This window comes from Acanthochromis polyacanthus, chromosome 8 (genome assembly GCF_021347895.1).
Source record: "Acanthochromis polyacanthus isolate Apoly-LR-REF ecotype Palm Island chromosome 8, KAUST_Apoly_ChrSc, whole genome shotgun sequence".
NCBI classification, from domain to species: Eukaryota; Metazoa; Chordata; class Actinopteri; family Pomacentridae; genus Acanthochromis; species Acanthochromis polyacanthus.
The window spans coordinates 36,998,778-37,019,290 of NC_067120.1; the positions used below are offsets into that span (position 1 = coordinate 36,998,778).

The window sequence follows — 20,513 nt, forward strand, 5'->3', positions numbered from 1 at the left end:
ATCCAGATGTTTGTTTTTTGAGGTAAAAATCACTCCATTAAAACCCTGAAGGCTTTAAGAGCGACTGAGCCGCTGATCCATAGAAACTAGTTTCAATTTCAGCCGTTTAAAAGCAGCGGTGAGAGAAGTGGTTGTTTAGCAACCGCCTCCGTGACATTTAAGAGGTGACAGAGACTCTAACAAGCTGCTGTTAATTGAAAACTAATGTATTCAGTTTATGCTGTGTTTAATGAGTGTGTCCAGATAATTCCTGCTGCAGCAGAGTCACACCAAAGACCTCCACACCTGGGGATGTAACATGAAACACTGCAGAGAGTGAAGAAAAACAACAGCAAAAAACTTTTATGTTTAGGTTCTATGTTTGTTTTGTAGCAGGATTAAAGTATTGACTACCCTGTGGACTTTAATACATAAGAAAGAAACAGGTTTAGACTCAAAACAACTACACTGACAGATTCAAATCTGTGCTATGGTTTGAACTGGAAAAGACTTTCAAGAGGTGGAACAGCAGACCTTTTCGTCATTCTGCAACTAAACAACAGTCTGTGGACTCTTTACTGAACACAAAACACAACAAGGAAACATACTGAAGCTCAGAGCATCAACCACGACATTTCTGAGGGTTTAACGTCTCAGTAGCTCCAAGTTACAGAGAGATCCTACAACTACAGAGGCACAAAACAACCACAAATACGTAAATGCAAAACAACTGCAGGGAAACACAAACATGCAAAGAGACACAAAACAACTACAGAGACACAGAAAGATTGCAAACAGATACAAAACAACTACAAATGAATGCCAAACACCGGTAAATACATGGAAAACAACTGGATAGAGATGCAAAGCAACTGCAGACAGATACAAAACAGCAGCAGTCACATGCAAAACAACCACAAACGGATGCAAACCAACCGCAAACAGATGCAAAACAACCACAGACAGATGTAAAACAGCTGCAGATACATGCAAAACAACTGCAAAAAGATGCAAAACAACCACAAACAGATACAAAAACAACTGCAAACAGATGCAAACTAACCGCAAACAGATGCAAAACAACCACAGACAGATGCAAAACAGATGCAAATACATGCAAAACAACTGCAAAAAGATGCAAAACAACCACAAACAGATACAAAACAACTGCAAACAGATGCAAAACAAGTACAAAGAGATGCAAAACAACTGCAGACCAATACAAAACAGCAGGAGTCACATGCAAAACAACCACAAACAGATGCAAAACATCTGCAAAAAGATACAAAACAACTGCAAACAAATGCAAAACAACCACAAAGAGATGTAAAACAACTACAAACAGAGACATTCCTCAATGATCAGTTGTTCTTGTCACGTGTCTGAACACTGTGAAGTTCTCTTCATATCAACAATCCATTCAGTCTCTGAGTCTCACTGAAAATCCTCAAAATTTTCAGAAACTTCTGAAGTGAATTTCTCTGATCTAAACAGAAAATATGACAAACTGCAGGAAGCTGCATCAGACCTCACTGAATGAAGAAGAAGATCCGCCATGAAGCCGCTAATCAGAAAACACCTGCTGCTCCTCAGACAGCTGGGTGTGTTTGGTTTGGGTCACCTGGTGGGCCAGGCGGGTGGTGCTTACATCAGAGAATAATGAAGCAAGAAGCAAATACAAATGAGTGATCTGGAGGAACAAACACGATCACATATCCAGTTTTACAGAGACAACAGGAGCTCAGAGGAGGAATTATGAAGGATCTAGAAGACCAGAGTACATAAATAAAAGATATAAAACCGTTTTATTTTGATCACTTGTATCTAAGTCTTTGATAAAATTTTGATGTTTAGCATTTATCTGGGCAGTGTCAGATATTATAAAGTCATTATTATTACCATTCCCACCAACAGGAGCAAATGAATTACATTTAATAGTTCTGTCATTAGTTTATAAGTTTTCTACACCATCTGAGGTATCGTTCGTGTCCATCAAAAACAAAAACAAAAACACTGAGAGACCTTTTAATCCTTCACAGCACAAATTTAGAGGAACTTCTGATCCAACACACAGAAAGTACATGAGACAACCCCTGAACTCTGTTTGGGTTTTAGGACTCAAACAGAGAAGCTTCTTAATGATCAGAATCCTTTATCAGAGCTTCTCCTGCGACTCCCCTCCGGCCCTGCAGCTCATTATCTCTTTACTAAAACATTCTACACACAGAAACACGCTTTATGAACTGTGCTGTTACGTGGCTGCCTCTGATTTCTTCTACATTTCGATTAAATGGAGTTAATTTAGCTCAGTTATACTGTAAAAGCATCTGTTTCTGGAGAACAACTGCAAATAGACTCAAAACACCTGCAAATACATGCAAAACAATGAGCAAAGGATGCAAACCAACGGCAAAAAACACACAAAACGACAATAAACAAATACAAAACAACTACAAAGGAGCCACAAAACAACTGTAGAGACTCAAATAAATTACCAAAAGATGCAAAATAATTGCAAATGGATTCAAAACAAGAGGAAAAACACCCATGCCAACTATAAAGCCACACAGAACTACTACAAATAGATGCAAATCAACTGCAGAGACTCAGACAAACTTCAAAAGACAAAGACTAGTTGTAGAGACACGCAAAAGTAACTATAAATTGATGCAAAAGGACTCAAAACAATTACAAACAGATCCAAAACTAGAGCAAAGACATACCAGACAACTATAAAGTAGCACAAAATAAGTGCGAAGAGACACAAAATAAACTTAGGAAAGATGAAAGATAACTCCAAAGAGAGGCAAAATAACTATAAATAGATACAAAACACTGCAAATTGACACAAAACAACTACAAAAAACCACAAAATATTCGTAATTCGATCCAAAATAAGTGCAAAAACATGTAAAACATCTATAAATGAACATAAAGCAACTACTAAGAGATGCGAAACAAACTTCAGAAACACTCCAGATAGTTGCAAAATGACTGCAAAAAAATCCTAAACAAGAGTAAAAACACTCACACAACTATAAAAACACCTCTACATTATGCTCTGTCTGCTGTGTCCTGTCTCTGTGGTCAGTCGATCAGTATGAGCTCTGCTGAAAATGCTAATTAAGTGTTTCAGTGGCTAAAATTCTGGCTTTTGTGGGAGTTATGGTTATGAAACATATGCCAAATGCTTTCATGAGAATATCGGCTTGTTTACAGATCTGTTGTGTAGGATTAGATGTTTATATTCCTTCTTGCATCCATGGGACACCTAAAACTCTGTGGGATAGTCAAGTAAGTGAGGGCATCCTCTGGGTTATCAAGTGGACGTCCTCCTTCATCTGTGTTTCGCTGATAGGCCCACGACACCTCCAGAGGGTTCAGCAGTCCCAATTTCACCCCCTAGATGCCATCTACTCACCTGAAGGTCCAGGTGGAGTCTTTTCTCTTCATCTACAGCAGCTGACTTCCCTTTTCAGCGGCTATGGAGAGGTCCTTGATCGCCTGCTGGTGGGCCTTCCCATGTACTCCCATCTCCCAGAGAAGCCCGGATGTCGAGGTGGCTACAAATCCTCTGCAGCCTACTTCTACTGCTCGGACCCTCACCTTCTAGCCTCGCTGTTTGGCATCGGTGGTAATCTCCATACCCCTCAGTTTCTTGTGCTCATAGGCCTCCTCTACTGAGCTCTCCCAGGGTACTGTGAGCTTAATGATATAGACGTGCCTAAATGAAGCTGTCGCATCAGGTCTGGTCGCAGGTTGGTGGATGTGATCTCAGATGGAACGCAGAGCTTTTGGTCCAGGTCTTACCAGCATCCTCTGATCACAAATCCATCTGATGGGACCGTCCAAGAATACAATCACCTTCCCAGACAAATGCTGTTTCTTCCCATCGACTCAACGTGGATGGAAGGACGTTGACATTTATTCACTACGTTTCCAGCACTAATGCCAGACACTTCAGCACCTGGTTGCGCCTCTAGGTATAACGGCCTTGAGCGAGGCTGGTCTTGCAGCCCATTAAGATGTGTTTGAGTGTAGCTGGAGTCGGCCAGAGGGCGCATGTAGAGTCTTCACCATAGCACTGGTTGAGCTTGTTGGGTGAAGGTACGACATCATAGGCCGCCTTGATGGTGAAGCTTGTTTTAAACGTCTCCGTGCCCCACAGCTCTTGCCAACAGATCTTCCTCTTTTCCACTCCTTCTCATGTCACCCACTGCCCTTGGTTCGCCTGCACGATGGCTTTTGAGCACCTGTCTGTTTCCTTTTGCCATTGTACTTCCTTCACCACCTCAAGCTTGTGTCTTTGGAATGGAGTGGCCTTGTTCCAGACTGGAGTACTGCCCCCAAGACCAAGACCACCTCTTCCCTGCTGCACTTGGCCTACATTGTCCTTTTGTCTGAGTGCTGCCTTTGCCTGCTCTACTGCCACTGATGGGATCCACCTCCACCCAGTTGCCAGCTTTGGGGCAGCTTGAGCTATGATTGGATCACTGGAATCCGCAGAAATGAAGTACACCACGTTGTCGGCAACTTCACTAGCTTGCGTGTAACTTTGCTAGTGACCTCTGTGGTGTCAGTGCTAGCTAACAGTTAGCTGAATGATTTCTTTTGTGTTTTTAGTGATATCTGGAGCTTTTACTACAAGTTCGACTGTGAGAGAAATAACGTCGGTGTGTTTTACCAGTGCCCTGCTCCTGCAAATAAACAACGGATTTGGTGCCAAAGAGAGAATGCTCTGAGTTTAATTCTTCACACAACGCAAGGGAGAGAGAGAGTACACAACGGCTACACAGGCAACATGCGTGTTACAGGGCAGTCAAAGGGAACAGCTGCAATCATTACTGCCGCTTTGGGAAATAACAGAGAAGAGAGTCTGAGATTGAATGTTTTCATTCTCTGTGATGGAATAAAATCTGCAAAGCGACACAAACCTCTCATCTGTTCCTAAACTCCCATCATGCATTTTCTTGCTGCAGGACGTTCGACTCTTCGCCCTCAGAGAACCAAAAACAACCGAAAAAATTCATAAGAAAACGTCTCAGTAAAAACTCTTGCTTCCCTACTGCACGGTCTGTTTTGTCTTTTGCTGTTTGCCCTTCAAACCCAGATTAAATTAATTCCTAATAGAAAGAGTCTGACATAAAAACACTGACGGCTATGATGAAAGAGGGAAAAAGGTTTTTAATAAAAATTCATATGCGTCCCGCTGAGTGGCACAAAGCAGATGGAGGCGACTGTATAAAATCCAACCTGCGGGAATATTAAGAAGCTGGACGAACGATTTGAAACACGTGAAACAACCAACAAGAGGAAAACAAAGTGGGAGAATGTTGGGTTTAGTGGAGAGCAGCTGATGTTTTAATATCTAAATGATGCTACAGAATAATAACAGATGATGGATGGAAGTACAACAAGCAGAAAAGACTCATAATGTTAGTTAAAAAGCTTCATGTCTCTAATATTAACAGCTGATTTAATCCTTTATAATCAGAAGAATTATCAATGGCTTTAAGGAGATTTACAGAATCTCAGCTTCCAGATCAGAGCTTCACTGTTTTCCATCATTCTTACTTCTCGTACAGCATCACAACTTAAAAATAGAGGCAGAACAACTGCAAAGACAGCAAATGTTGTGGATGACTGCAAAGCCAAAGCAAAACAAGTAGAAATAGATGCAGAACAACTGGAAAGACAGCAAATGTTGTGGATGACTGCAAAGCCAAAGCAAAACAAGTAGAAATAGAGGCAGAACAACTGCAAAGACAGCAAGTGTTGTGGATGACTGCAAAGCCAAAGCAAAACAAGCACAGATAGATGCAGAACAACTGGAAAGAGATGCAAAGCAACTGTACATAGAAGCGAAGCAGCTGAAAACTGATGCAAAACCACAACACAGAGCTGAAAAAACAGCTGCAAAGAGACACAAAGAAAATAACTTCAGATACTTGAAAAACAACTGCAAAAGTATTTTCACAGTGAAACTTCTGATGTCCACATTTTCAACATTTTTGGGAAATCTTTGAACATATTTTGGTCCATGTATGGATCTTGTAATTGGATTTTTCGTTTTGAAATGTTTTTTGAAAAACAAAAAACAAGTGGTTATTTGATTTTCATTTTAAAATACAACAAAAAATTTAATTACAAGGTGTTTTTACTTTTCGTGATCAAAAGGGATACACGAAATTTTATAAATGCTGATTTTCATTTATATTTAGAATAACAAAAAAAATAAAATCCGGAAGAGACGGAAACAAAAAAAGATCCGTTTTTTCATTTTCTGAAACCGGAAGTGGTCATCAGCAAGTGTGGAGCCAAACCACAGGGCAGAGCCAGAGAGCAGTGATTGGTCAGACCAGAGATATTTATAGAAGACGGTGCCAGTATCTAGTCTTCTATCTAGATCTATGGTTGAAACGTCTGGTAGCATCTCTGGATGCTGTTGACCTTGTTTTTGGAGTAAAACAGAAGATAAATATTTCTAACCAGTAGTTTTGTTTTGTTGTACGTTAAGTCAGCGACTTGTGAAGAGTTGTTTTGTCGTGTTTGAGCAGTTGGTCCGGCGTTAGCTAAGCGGCTAAGTTAGCTAGCGGGCTAATTAACACAGGTGGCTAACTTACCGCTGAACACCTGTGTTAGTTGCTGCCACAACTGTCAGTCATTACTACAATCCATCCATTCTCTATACACCGCTTTATCCTCACTAGGGTCATGGGGGGTGCTGGAGCCTATCCCAGCTGACTCGGGTGAAGGCAGGGGACAGGTCACCAATCTGTCACAGGGCTACATATACAGACACACAATCACACTCACATTCACACCTACGGGCAATTTAGAGTTACCAATTAACCTCAGCATATTTTTGGACTGTGGGAGGAAGCCGGAATACCCGGAGAAAACCCACACATGCACAGGGAGAACATGCAAACTCCATGCAGAAAGATCCCAGGCCCACCCCGGGATTCGAACCAAGGATCTTCTTGCTGCAAGGCGAAAGTGCTAACCACTATACCACTGAGCAGCCCTCATTATTAAAATGAACTTCTCAACTTGTATTTCTCTGCTGTGTATTTAGCAGGGTTCTCACCAGCACATTTCAGCGTAATGGCCCGTTACGCTGTCGTAACGGGCCATTACGCTGTTGTAACGGCCCGTTATGCTGTCGTAACGGGCTGTTATGCTGTCAGTTTAAAAGATTACGCTGTTGTTAACCATTCCTGCTCTCCGCTTCCTGACCGTGGTTGGGAAACACAGGGGAGGACCGTCTTCTCGAGAGCCAAACATCCAAAAGACAGAGGCCGTTTTGCCGAAGTGAGGGGCTTTTTATTAACTAACTGCACTGTTATCAGCCACATGCCATTGCTCACTTCCTGGGTCCGTGTATGTCGCCGTCATTCTATTTTCGATTTGGGGTCAAAACACCAAAAACGGATAACGGCCGTTTCCCGTTTTTCGTTTTCAAAATAAAAATCAGAAAACGGAAAACCAATCCGTTTTCCGATTTTCTTTTTTCAATAAAAACGGATATCAAAAAACAAATTAGAAGTTAAATTTCATTTTTTGATATCCGTTTTCTAACTACACTTTTTCAAGACAAACATCCGAAATGACGACGTACACGGACCCACTCTCCTAGAACCAAATCAAAACATAAATGTTGTTAACCCTTTAAGCTGCAGTCAATTCCAGCCATTTTCAGTACAAAAAAATCGCTTATATTCTATTTTTAAATAAAAAATATGACGAGACATACAGGGAATATTGGACGGGCATCGCCAGGTGCATTTCCTTGAAAACGACCTATTCTTGGTAAATATACCGACTTCAAGACATGTTTTGGACGAAATATTTTACTGACTTGTTTTGTCTGGATGTCCAAGGTTGGATTATGGCCGTTTTTTGTGGAATATTTTCATCTGTGTGTAATAATGAACCCGGAAATGTGAGTCGCGCTGTGTACGTTGAAGCCGTGTATAGAGAACGGATGGATGGATATTCGTTGTTTGTCGGACAAATGTGTTTATATTATCCGCTGTGGTAATCACATCTGAAAGTGGTTTATACCGGCGGATTCATGAGAATCTAAGCTTTCCATCGGCGTATAGTGTTTATATAATCACGTTTGCAGCCGTCGACATTCTTTAAATTCCTATGCAAATTAGTAGGTGTACCGCCGGCGGTACACTGAAGTTTTTAAACTGCACAAACACATGAGTGCAAATAGTGCTTCTCTTACATGTTAACGTGCTTGGTGGTAGGGTCCATGCAGGGATCTTACCCTTAACCCTGCCCTCACAAGCCTTGACATTTCTTGATGACAGGTAGCCGGTCATCATTTCGCGGCCAAATGATGATCCAGTCTGGAAGAACATTTAATGTTGAAAATTGTGTATTCTGAGCTAGAGCACCCAGAAGGTGGCGATGTTCACATTATTACTATGACATTCAGATATAGTGGATGAGATTGTTCACAAAGTATATAAAAACTAGGCATGCAATTATGATAGACCGCTTCGGCAGTGCTGTTCTGACTATTACATTTATTTCTTAAGTCACCCTGCTAGTCCTGTGAATAAATAAGACAGCAGTGAAATCCATTGTACCCGATTTGCTTGCCCTTTGGGGTAACTCTTGTAATATTGGGCTATAAAAATAATAAATAAACAAAAAACGGATATCAAAAAATGAAATTTAACTTCTAATTTATTTTTTGATATCCGTTTTTATTGAAAAAAGAAAATCGGAAAACGGATTGGTTTTCCGTTTTCCGATTTTTGTTTTGAAAACGAAAAACGGGAAACGGCCGTTATCCGTTTTTGGTGTTTTGACCCCAAATCGAAAATAGAATGACGGCGACGTACACGGACCTTCCTGTCCCGGTCGCCGTCTCAGTCGTCTCTCAGCTGCATCTCTCATACACACACTTCTACCTGCTTGCTCGGCTCGTACACCCAGCAGCGTGGCTCAGCCACGCGCACACACTCGTGTTCACACACTAAGCTGCCTGAGCTACACTTGACAACCAGACACATCTCACAACACTGTAATTAGGGCCGCTACGCTGTTATTTTGACAGATAACACCATGTGTGTTTGTTTTTATCGACTGGGTGCCTATCTAGGTTAATTTATGTCTCCCCACCTCAGATGTACTTTCCTGTCGATTGACCGGTTCCCGTCTAAAATTAAGAATCACTTCCAATCTGCGTGACGCTCATTGGCTGACATCTGGACCTGCCGTTGCGCTGTAAAAAAATCCTGGTGAGAACCCTGTTTAGCTTTTAAAATGATTTTACTTTAAGGTTAACTGAAACCCGTTCAGCTCCACTGAAGTTTAACATTCAGCTGGTTTGAATTAAACGGCGCTTAACTTAACATTGTGCAACATTACCTCTCTGAATCTCCATAATTTCATTAAATTCCTTCTCTCTTCCACTGCTCAAGTTCAATCCAGTATATAAAGTGACATTAATAGTGAATAAACTAACAACCAGTCATTGTATTTATTTCTTATTGCATGTATTTGTAGTAAAATATGACTTGAAACATCCTACTTTTGGATCAAGAACTGGACAAGCCGTTCATTTTCAGTCACCTGACGACTTAAACTCCACTTTTTATGTGAGGCTGAAGCAGAAAGTCTGAGTTAAAGAAAGTTGTTAAGCGATACCTGTTATATCTGACTGAGGCTTTAGTTTTCGTTGAGCGAATTTACACATAAAAACTTTTGTTCAGGAAGATTTCTCAGTAGCTCAGAGGACAGGCTGCTTTTTACACAACCTTGTAAGAGAATGTCAATGCTTTCAGCAGGATTTAGAAACAACACTTCCTAAACAGATGTTGTGAGGCTGAACGTTTGAGAGTCTATCAGTGTTTGTTAGGCCTTTCCATTTCTAGGTGGAAGCTGAATTAGTGAGGGTGACTCCTGTTCCTGTCATCTCTAAGCTCCTCACACATCTTTACCTGCACATGAGGAAAATCCCTCCTGTAGAACACAGGTATGTTTGTCATTATTATAAAAAGACGGTGACCTGTCAGAAACCCATCATACAGAGTCAGCCAAAATAATGTTTACACACATCAGGAAAAGAAAAACTTCATAAATATTTCAATACCAAATGTATTCAGACATCACCAGATTAATAAAAGTTATCTTTGGCCTCTACAACTACAAGAGGTGCTCAAAGTGGAGGCCACTGGCTTCCAGACGTTTCTGTTCTCCATTCATAAGGGTAGCGCCATCTGTTGGGAAAACATCATACAACAGCACACAGTTATCGTGATTTGATCAAACTTTGAAAGAGGTATGTTTAGAAGTACTGATCCAAATGAAATATTTATAAAAGTTTATCTTTTCCTGACGTGTGCATTTCCTGATCAATGTGGACGTTACAACTGATGGTAACATTTACTGATCATATAATCTGCATCACAACATAACAGTCTAACATTACGACCACCTGACTAATACTGTGTTGGTCCCCTTATGCTGCTAAAACTCCTCTGACCCAGTGCTTCATCAGAACATTCTGTGGGTCCTACTCAGACCAGGCTGATCCTGGACCATCCCACAGACGCTCCATCAGATGTGGATGTGGGGAGTGTGGAGCCCAGGTGAACAGCTGAGCTCTGTCGTGTTCCTCGGACCACTCCTGAGCAGTTTTAGTTTGTCCTGCTGAAGGTGGCAGCTGGCATCAAGGACTGCTGTTGCCATGGAGACTGGGGTGTTGTTTGTGTTGCGGTGTTTAGGTGGTGGTACATGTCAAACATCCACATGAACGTCAAGGTTTCCCAGCAGAACGTTGCATTAGAACAAGATGATGGATGTTGTTCTCTTCAGCTGTCAGTGGTCAGAATGTTGTGGCTGATGGGGGATCTGTCTGCCTTCACTCTGACATCCAGAGTTATACAGAAGTGTAGTATGTGTGCAATGCAGAAGAGATTTACTTTATTGTATGCAGTTTTAGTGGTCCATCAGAGAAAATCATGTCCATATACAGATTTTTATTAATTCCAGGGCTGGTTCAGTAAAGATTATAAAAACTACATCAGATAATTCTTTGTTGCAGCTGGAATTTTGCAGACTGAGAGATGGCTGAAGGTTTGTCACTTCTTGTTTTAGCAAAATATGTTATAATAGAAGATCTTTATTGTCATTGTACATGAAATTATCTGCAAACCAGCAAAGTGCATCAGTCTGAGCTATCTAAAAATAAAGAAAAATGCTTCTAAAGCCAATAATAAACAGAATATTTTGACGGAATATTCTAAAAAGGAAAGAAAAGCTCCATTCTCACTCCTCTCAGGATAAACTGTCATTAAAATCGACTTTAAATTTAGCTTCAAAACAAGATAAAAACATTTACGTTCATTACTGATGTTCTCAAGTTTTAATAAAGTTCATGCTACTGTGATAAAATGATACAGCTAATTGTATTTGTGTGATCTGTGTTTGATTTCTGTCTTTTCTCCTGTCATCCAGATGTTCAGAGGGAGCTGATGCCACATCCGGTCCAGCAGATAGAAGGTCTTGAAGTTCTCTGACTGAAGATGGTCCTCTGACTGGATTTAAGGTTCAGATGCTCAGGAACAAACTCCACCAAAGAGCCAACAGGGAAGCTTCAGGTTTATTAAATGTTGCTGTGAAGGTATCACTGTTTTTCTCTGTGAATGCAACGTGCTCCAACTAGAACTTAGAAGTCAATCCTTTAGTTGCATTAGTAACCTCATAACATTCTAATTTTGATTCCAGTCTTGGTTAGAAATAGAATCTCTGTATTGATTCAGGTAAAAACTGAACTTCACAGCATGTTGGAGCAGAAGCAGCAGATGAAAAGTGTGCTGGTGTTGGATTGTCAGAGCGTAATGTTGCAGCTTTTCTATCTCACTTGATGGTTGATGGTGATCCATGCTGTGGAAGTCTCACATCTCCTCATTTAATTCCACTGTTGATTCACCAACACTTTATTAATAAAAGTCCATCTAGTTTTTATGAGGAATGCGATGTTTTATTTCTCTGAATAACTGCAGTCTAGTGCAGGGGTCGGCAATCCGCGGCTCCGGAGCCGCATGCGGCTCTTTCAGCCCTCTGTTGTGGCTCCCTGTAACTTTGGAAAATAAATTGTTCTGCCTTTCAGGCGCGTTTCAATGCATTTTAATATAGTTTTATTGTGAAATTACCGCTCTTACTTTGACGTATCACTCCACCGGATGTGTTGCTGGGGTTTTCCCCTGTGACATGAGAGCGCAAATTGATGCAGAGAAACAACACGGAGCTCCGATTCACACACGTTTCATGCCTTTTTTTGTTTTACTCCTGGAGAAGCACCGTCTGTAGTTTCACATCGTTTTGTACTCAAGAATGGCAAACCTGTATATTAAAGCTCCACTCCAAGACAGACACGTCTGGTCTTTGAGTTAAAAGTACTCATGATAGGGTAATACACGTTACTCGCAAGAACACGGCTCGATGTCCAGGCAGCAGGTCAGAGTGTCAGAGGAGTGTCGTCTTGGAAAATAGGGCAGCGACTTACCGGGGAAAAGTTATTAGCTTAAGATAAATAGATTTTACAAGTTAAATAGACATTCGCAAAATATTGATTTCCAGCTAACATTATGTAAGGGGTGACACCAGGGGGTGTCGCTGTGGCCCCACAGGTAGAACCCTGATAAATAGGAAGTGGGTAGCCCAGCCCCTCGTGTGGTGCTAGTTTCTGTGGGGAGCCAGGCTGTTTGCTGGACCCACGCTGTGTTGGTCGCGTTTGAAGCGTTGGGTGAGTGGTAGGAGAATATTACGCCATTTTGGAAGTGTGAAAGAGTGATAGTGGTGTGCAGGTCTTAATTGTGTTTTGTGATAGGACCAAATGCGGTTTTAAGCCAAGTGATGGTGAGGACCCGTGGTGGTGATTGAAGCTGTGTGTGAGGCGTTCATGACATGCAGGTACAGTGGGTTTTTTAGAATTTTTATCAACAAAATAAAGTTTTTTAAAAAGTTAGTTGTACATTCTGGTAATTTTATTGTTGTTGTTTTACAGCACTGTCCATTGTCACCTGCTGTCCTTGTTAGTGTTTTTTGCTTTTGTTAGTCCGTCCCCTAGGGAGGTTAAATTGTATATTCAGCCTCTGTGTTTGTGTGTACGGACGGACTGACTTATTAATCTTAAATGTTTTTTTGTTTGTCTTGGTCACTTCCCCTAACCCTGCGCGGCCAAGTTAACCCTGTAAGACCCGATCGTGTGAGGTGTTGAGTGTACATTGCAGTGAATTGCTGTGCTTTTTGTAAATCGTCACATATTGAGTGGTTTGCAGTGGTTTTCTTTTGCGGATTTGTTCCGCCTGATTATACACGTTTGCTGTGTCTTCGGGTCCCTTAAAGTTATCTCTGGTACAAGTAGTTATAGAAAAAGTTTGACCAGCCCTTTTCTATGTATAATAAATAAAGAAATATATGCTACAGATTCCGCGTGTTTATGTGCATTGGTTTGGTAGCATTTGGCGTTGTCGGCAGGATAACTTGGGAAGTGACCAGTTAAGTTTTGTTTAGTACAAGGACAGCAGGGGCAGTGGGAGGAGGCACGCTCCCAGGAGACTGCGCTGACCTGGTTGGGCTGTTTACAACCATGAGTGAAGAAGACAGGCAAGCTATGTCGCAGCGTATCAAAGAACTTGAGACTGAGTTAGCAGCACTGAAGACTGCTAATCAAACTGTTAACATGGACACTGGAGGGCCGTCTTCCTCAATGGGGGCGGTAGGAGGGGGGTTATTCAAACATCAGCCCCTGTTATATATGTCCAGCAGGACAGGAAGCTGCCATCATTCTCTGGGACGGTGAATCGTTGATTGATTTTTCGCATTCACTGATGGATTTAATGGACATGATTGTTAAGTCGGATGCCCAGGCTGCCTCTTTTGCCACCTCAAAAGATTTGAGGGACCAATTCTGTGACGGGGTACGGGATCAGGCTTTAAAAATCAGGCTCCGGGATTTAGTTTGTGCCAATCCAACTTGGACCATTCGGGAGGTTCGTGCTGAAGCCACTCGATGGATGGCACAGTGTGGTGGGCAGTTTAAGTCTAAAAACAGTGAATGCAACTTAGCCTCTAACGAAACTGTTGCTTCATGTGAAAGTGTTTCGGGCTCCTTACAATATAATGAGTTAATGTCACTTTTAAAAGCGCAACAGACCCAACTTGATTTAGTTGTTAAAGCACTTGCCTCTCAAAGCGCACCTCCAGCGAGAACCCGATTTACGAGACCCAGACAAACAACTGATGGGAAACCTATCTGTTTTAGGTGTGATCAAGCGGGTCATATTGCACGGAACTGTCCTGTGAAAGATGGACCTAAAGAGGGCACGCAGAGTCAGCTTACGGAAAACTAGAGCCTGCCAGCGTTCAGAGCCAAACGCTGGTGGGGGGGGCATTGGGCTCTAGTAATACGGATTCTGAATTCAATGTAAATCATTTGATTGGAGAATGTTTAGATGCTGAGATTGATTTTGCGGGGGTCATGGTTCCTTGTTTATTGGACAGTGGTTCCATGGTGACCACAATAACTGAGAGCTACTTTAATGATCATTTCTCCCACTGGTCTGATATGCAATTGAAAGATTGTAACTGGTTGGGTTTAAAAGCTGCTAATGGTTTGAACATACCATATCTGGGCTATATAGAACTGGACTTACACATTTTGGGGGTGTGTCTCCCGTGTCGTGGTGTTTTGATTGTTAAAGATCCCACTGACAGTCATATGAGGCAAAAGAAGTTAGCTGTACCGGGTGTGCTTGGTATGAATGTGTTTAATCCCTTGTACTATGAACTGCTGAGGATTCATGGCCCTGACCTTTGGGAGGCAGCAGTGTTCAGATCTGCCCCAACCGGCTTGAGGAAGGTTCTGCGCTGCTGTCAGGTGATGGAGGCCATGACCAGCTCCCCAGATCCTCATCCAGTAAGAGTGCAGGGTAAGAAGCCTTTTATTATCCCAGCAGGCACCTTGAAGTATGTCCCAGTAACTTGTCCACATGTTCCGCTTAACCAACCTATAGATCTAGTGGTGGAACCATTAGGGCCTGAATACAATGAACTACCAGAGGGGCTGTTGGTTTCGCCTTCATTGGTAAAGGCAGAACGGGGGAAAGCATTTGTGCCCGTTACTAATGTAGGTACTACAGATGTTTGGTTGTCTCCACGTAGAATAATTGCTACTGTTCAAACAGCAGATGTGGTTTTTGGGGAGCAGGCGCAGATAGAGATTTCTGTAGACTCAGAGAGTTGTACAGCTTTTATTAAGAGTCATGAGGCAACTGTAGGGGAAGCAGAATTTAACCTACCAGAGTTTGAAAACTTAGGGGAGGAGGAGAGACATCGAGCGAGGGCGCTGTTAAATAAATATAGTGCAGTGTTTGCCAAAAATGATCTAGATGTAGGTTGCACAAACTTGATTAAGCATGAAATCCCATTGTTAGATGAGGCTCCAGTGCGACAGCCGTATCGAAGAATTCCACCCTCCCAATATGAACTTGCACGTAACCATATACAACAGCTGTTAAAAAGTAACATAATCAGAGAAAGCAGTAGCCCATATTCTTCACCAATAGTTTTGGTGTTAAAGAAAGATGGTTCTCTTCGTATGTGTGTTGATTATCGGATGCTTAATGCAAAAACGAGAAAAGATGCGTTCCCTCTGCCCAGAATAGAGGAGTCTCTTGATGCATTGGCTGGTGCGCAGTGGTTCTCAACACTAGATTTGGCCAGTGGTTATAGTCAGGTGGAAATGGCTGAAAAGGATAAGGCAAAAACAGCATTTTGTACACCCTTCGGTTTATTTGAATTTAACCGTATGCCTTTCGGGTTATGTAATGCGCCTGGCACCTTTCAGCGACTCATGGAGCGCCTATTTGGGGACTGCCGTTATCAATCTGTTCTCCTATATTTGGATGATGTAATTGTTTTTTCTTCTACGGTCCAGCAACATCTTGACCGATTGGAGCAAGTTTTTTCTCGTTTAGAAACTCAAGGGTTAAAAGTTAAACTGGCTAAATGTAATTTCTTTCAAAAGTCTGTTAAGTACTTGGGCCACGTTGTGTCTGCAGAGGGTGTATCCACAGATCCTGATAAGGTGGCAGTGGTGAGAGATTGGAAACAGCCCGAAAACTTGGCAGAGTTGAGATCATTTTTAGGTTTTGCCTCATATTATAGACGGTTTATTGCTGGGTTTTCAAGTATGGCTGGCCCTTTGAATAAACTGGTTGCAAAACTTCTCCCTGCGGGTAGGAAAGGTAAAACTCCAAGGAAGCCATTAGCAGAAGTCTGGGATCTTGCATGTGAACAAAGTTTTTTTGCACTTAAAACTGCCTTGATAACCACCCCTGTTCTGGCCTATGCAGATTTTTGCTATCCTTTTGTCCTGGAGGTGGACGCAAGTCATGAAGGGCTGGGCGCAGTATTATCCCAGGAGCAGGGGGGTAAGTTGAGACCCATCGCGTTTGCCAGTCGAAGTCTGAAACCTACAGAACGTAATATGAACAATTACAGTTCTATGAAGCTCGAGTTGGTTGCCCTTAAGTGGGCAGTAACTGAGAAGTTTAGAGAATACTTACTTGGAAATAAATGTACAGTGTATACAGATAACAATCCTTTAAGTCATTTAGCAACTGCAAAATTAGGTGCCACTGAGCAGAGGTGGGCCTCAGAATTGGCATCTTTTGACTTAACTCTAAAATATCGCCCGGGTTCCCAGAACTCCAATGCAGATGCCTTGTCCCGACTTCACCCAATTATTGAGAATGGGTCTTTAGAGGAGGGCGAGGGAGTGTCAGGGGTTCTGGCAGAAATAAGTGCGCTCCCGGGGTTGGAGCCAGGTGATTTGTGTACCATGCAACGGCAAGATCCAGTAATTGGCAGTATTTTGAAATACTGGGAACAGAGGCGGATGCCTAATAGTACAGAAAGACAGGAACTAAGTAAGGGCTCGAGAGAACTAGTCCGTCAGTGGGGCCGCCTCAGAATGAAAGATTCCGTCCTCTATCGTTGTGTTTATAGTCCCGATGGGGGGGGGAGTTTCAGCAACTGGTGCTGCCCCAGTGTTTACAGGAGCGTGTCCTTCGCTTACTACACGATGAACATGGGCATCAGGGGGTAGAGCGAACTTTACAACTGGTTCGCGCTAGGTGTTATTGGCCTAACATGCACAGTGATGTGGAGAAGTGGTGTAGAGTCTGTGAGAGATGTGTGCTCTCTAAAGCATTAGTACCTAAAACAAAAACTTATATGGGTACAATTAGAGCGTCCCGGCCTCACGAGATATTGGCCATAGACTTTACCATGTTAGAACCTTCTACAGATGGGAAGGAAAACGTGTTAGTGATGACTGATGTTTTTTCCAAATACACACAGACGGTGGCCACTAAGGATCAGAAGGCAAGCACAGTGGCAGATGTTCTGGTCAAACATTGGTTTCAATTGTTGGGCCCGCCGAGTCGTATCCATTCTGATCAGGGCAGAAATTTTGAAAGTAGTCTCGTGCAACAGTTGTGTAAAATTTATAACATCAGCAAAAGTCGTACTACGCCCTATCATCCGTCCGGAAACGGTCAGTGTGAGCGTTTTAACCGGACACTGCATGATCTGTTGAGAGTCCTTCCACCTGAACAGAAGCGTAGATGGCCTAAGCATTTATCACAGGTAACATATGCTTACAACACCACTGTGCATCAATCAACAGGCAAAACCCCTTATTTTTTAATGTTTGGAAGGGAGCCAAGGTTGCCTGTAGACATGTTGATTGGGAATGAAGAGGCTGAGCAGGATCTTCCTTTGGAGGAGTGGGTGGAGGAACACCAGAAGTCCCTCAATGTAGCTTATGAGACTGTACAGAGGAAGTTGGAGAGGAGTCGAGCACAGAGACAATTGAAAGAGCAGGATCGACAGATGGCTGACGATTTTGAAGAGGGTGATTTGGTGTACACAAGAAATCACTCAGTCAGGGGAAGGAATAAAATTCAAGACTTTTGGGATTCAACCCCCTATCAGGTAGTCTGTCCCCCACCCCTAAGAGGCGTTGTTTATTCTGTAGTTCCTGTAGGGCAAGAGGGCCCCCTCCGCCAAGTGCATAGGACAGAGTTGAGGAGTGTCCCAGAACGTAGGGCAGAGGATAATAACGTTCAAGGGATACCGACTGAGCTATTAGAGGCAGATCTGTCCAAACCAGAGGATGAATTAGGGTTAGACAGTGACGCTATGGTTTCTACTGTGAATGAGGGTCAAGGGTTGTCTGACATTCAGCATCTCCCTGGCCGAGATCCCACTAAGGAAACTGGCACCACCTTAGTTTCTGAGCCTCGGAGGTCAGTTAGAAAAACAGCAGGACAACATTCGAATTTACATAGACTGCCACAGTCCGCATGTGTTAATAAAGCGGCAGTATAATTTTTATGACTTTTGTTTTAAAGTCGTCGGGTCGACGATTCTCCTTGTTGGGGAGGGATGTAAGGGGTGACACCAGGGGGTGTCGCTGTGGTCCCACAGGTAGAACCCTGATAAATAGGAAGTGGGTAGCCCAGCCCCTCGTGTGGTGCTAGTTTCTGTGGGGAGCCAGGCTGTTTGCTGGACCCACGCTGTGTTGGTCGCGTTTGAAGCGTTGGGTGAGTGGTAGGAGAATATTACGCCATTTTGGAAGTGTGAAAGAGTGATAGTGGTGTGCAGGTCTTACCGTATTTTCACGACCAAAAGGCGCACTGTACCAAAAGGCGCAGTCTCAGTTATGTGTGCCATTACTGTATTTAAAACACACATAAGGCGCACCTGATTATATGGCGAGGGTTTTATATACAATCCACGCCCACACTTCCCCCTTTAACGTTCTCATGGTGTCCTCTACTACGTCGGCCTTACAACAACACACACAAGCATACAAGTGTGCGTATTTAAAAATAGAGCGGGAGTAAAACTGAGTTTGGTATTCACATATTTTTTTTTTTTACCGGTAATCGTCATCAATCAAACCCATGGAAGTCCTCATCCTCTGTTTCTGAATTGAACAGCTGCGCTAAACCTCCATCAAACATGCCAGGCTCACTTTCTTCACTGTCAGAGTCACTTTCCGTGCCGTGCGGCGCCTCGGAAATGATGCCGGCTTTTGCGAAAGCTCGAACAACAGTGCCAGCAGACACGTTAGCCCAAGCATTTACAATCCATTCGCAAATTGTGGCGTAACTCGCCCGGCGCTGCCTTCCACTCTTAGTGAAACTGTGGTCTCCATCGGTCATCCATCGCTCCCACACCGCTCGCAGCCTTACTTTGAACGGCCGGTTCACACCGATGTCCAGCGGTTGGAGTTCCTTTGTCAGGCCTCCCGGAATGACAGCAAGCTCAGAGTTCATTTGCTTCACTTGTTTTTTCACATCGGCTGTGAGATGGGCACGCATAGAGTCACAGATCAACAGCGATGGTGATGCGTGGAAAAAACCACCCGGTCTACGTCCGCCTTACAACAACAACAACACACACAGGACGCACTGCACCATAGGGCGCGCCGCACAATTTGAAGAAAATCTAAGACTTTTATGTGCGCCTTATAGTCGTGAAAATACGGTAATTGTGTTTTGTGATAGGACCAAATGCGGTTTTAAGCCAAGTGATGGTGAGGACCCGTGGTGGTGATTGAAGCTGTGTGTGAGGCGTTCATGACATGCAGGTACAGTGGGTTTTTTAGAATTTTTATCAACAAAATAAAGTTTTTTAAAAAGTTAGTTGTACATTCTGGTAATTTTATTGTTGTTGTTTTACAGCACTGTCCATTGTCACCTGCTGTCCTTGTTAGTGTTTTTTGCTTTTGTTAGTCCGTCCCCTAGGGAGGTTAAATTGTATATTCAGCCTCTGTGTTTGTGTGTACGGACGGACTGACTTATTAATCTTAAATGTTTTTTTGTTTGTCTTGGTCACTTCCCCTAACCCTGCGCGGCCAAGTTAACCCTGTAAGACCCGATCGTGTGAGGTGTTGAGTGTACATTGCAGTGAATTGCTGTGCTTTTTGTAAATCGTCACATATTGAGTGGTTTGCAGTGGTTTTCTTTTGCGGATTTGTTCCGCCTGATTATACACGTTTGCTGTGTCTTCGGGTCCCTTAAAGTTATCTCTGGTACAAGTAGTTATAGAAAAAGTTTGACCAGCCCTTTTCTATGTATAATAAATAAAGAAATATATGCTACAGATTCCGCGTGTTTATGTGCATTGGTTTGGTAGCAATTAGGTAACATATGAGGTCCAGGAGCAAAAATGACATTAACCAAGTAAGATAAATATTAGTGGAAGGATACAGTTAAAAAAATGAGTCTATCTAATTAGAGGCTTTGTAATTAATTAATCACGACTGATTAACAAGGGCATAGAGGTAAAAAAAAAAAAAAAAGCGATATATGCAGTGTTGTCTTCATTTTAAATGCCAAAAGGATTTTGCGGCTCCCAGTGTTCTCTTTCTGTGGGAAACGGGTCGAAATGGCTCTTTGAGTGTTAAAGGTTGCCGACCCCTGGTC

General features: G+C 42.6%; 1 long non-coding RNA gene across 2 annotated transcripts; it reads left to right on the forward strand.

The window, feature by feature from the left end:
• The first annotated feature begins 12,575 nt into the window (after positions 1-12,575).
• On the forward strand, positions 12,576-20,190 carry LOC127535084 (uncharacterized). Of its 2 annotated transcripts, none has more exons than XR_007943745.1 (2): positions 12,576-12,921; positions 19,770-20,190. It is a non-coding gene; the product is annotated as an uncharacterized LOC127535084 (long non-coding RNA). The 2 variants fall into 2 exon arrangements; XR_007943744.1 differs by lacking the exon at positions 19,770-20,190 and adding an exon at positions 13,016-13,439.
• Positions 20,191-20,513: the final 323 nt, after the last annotated feature.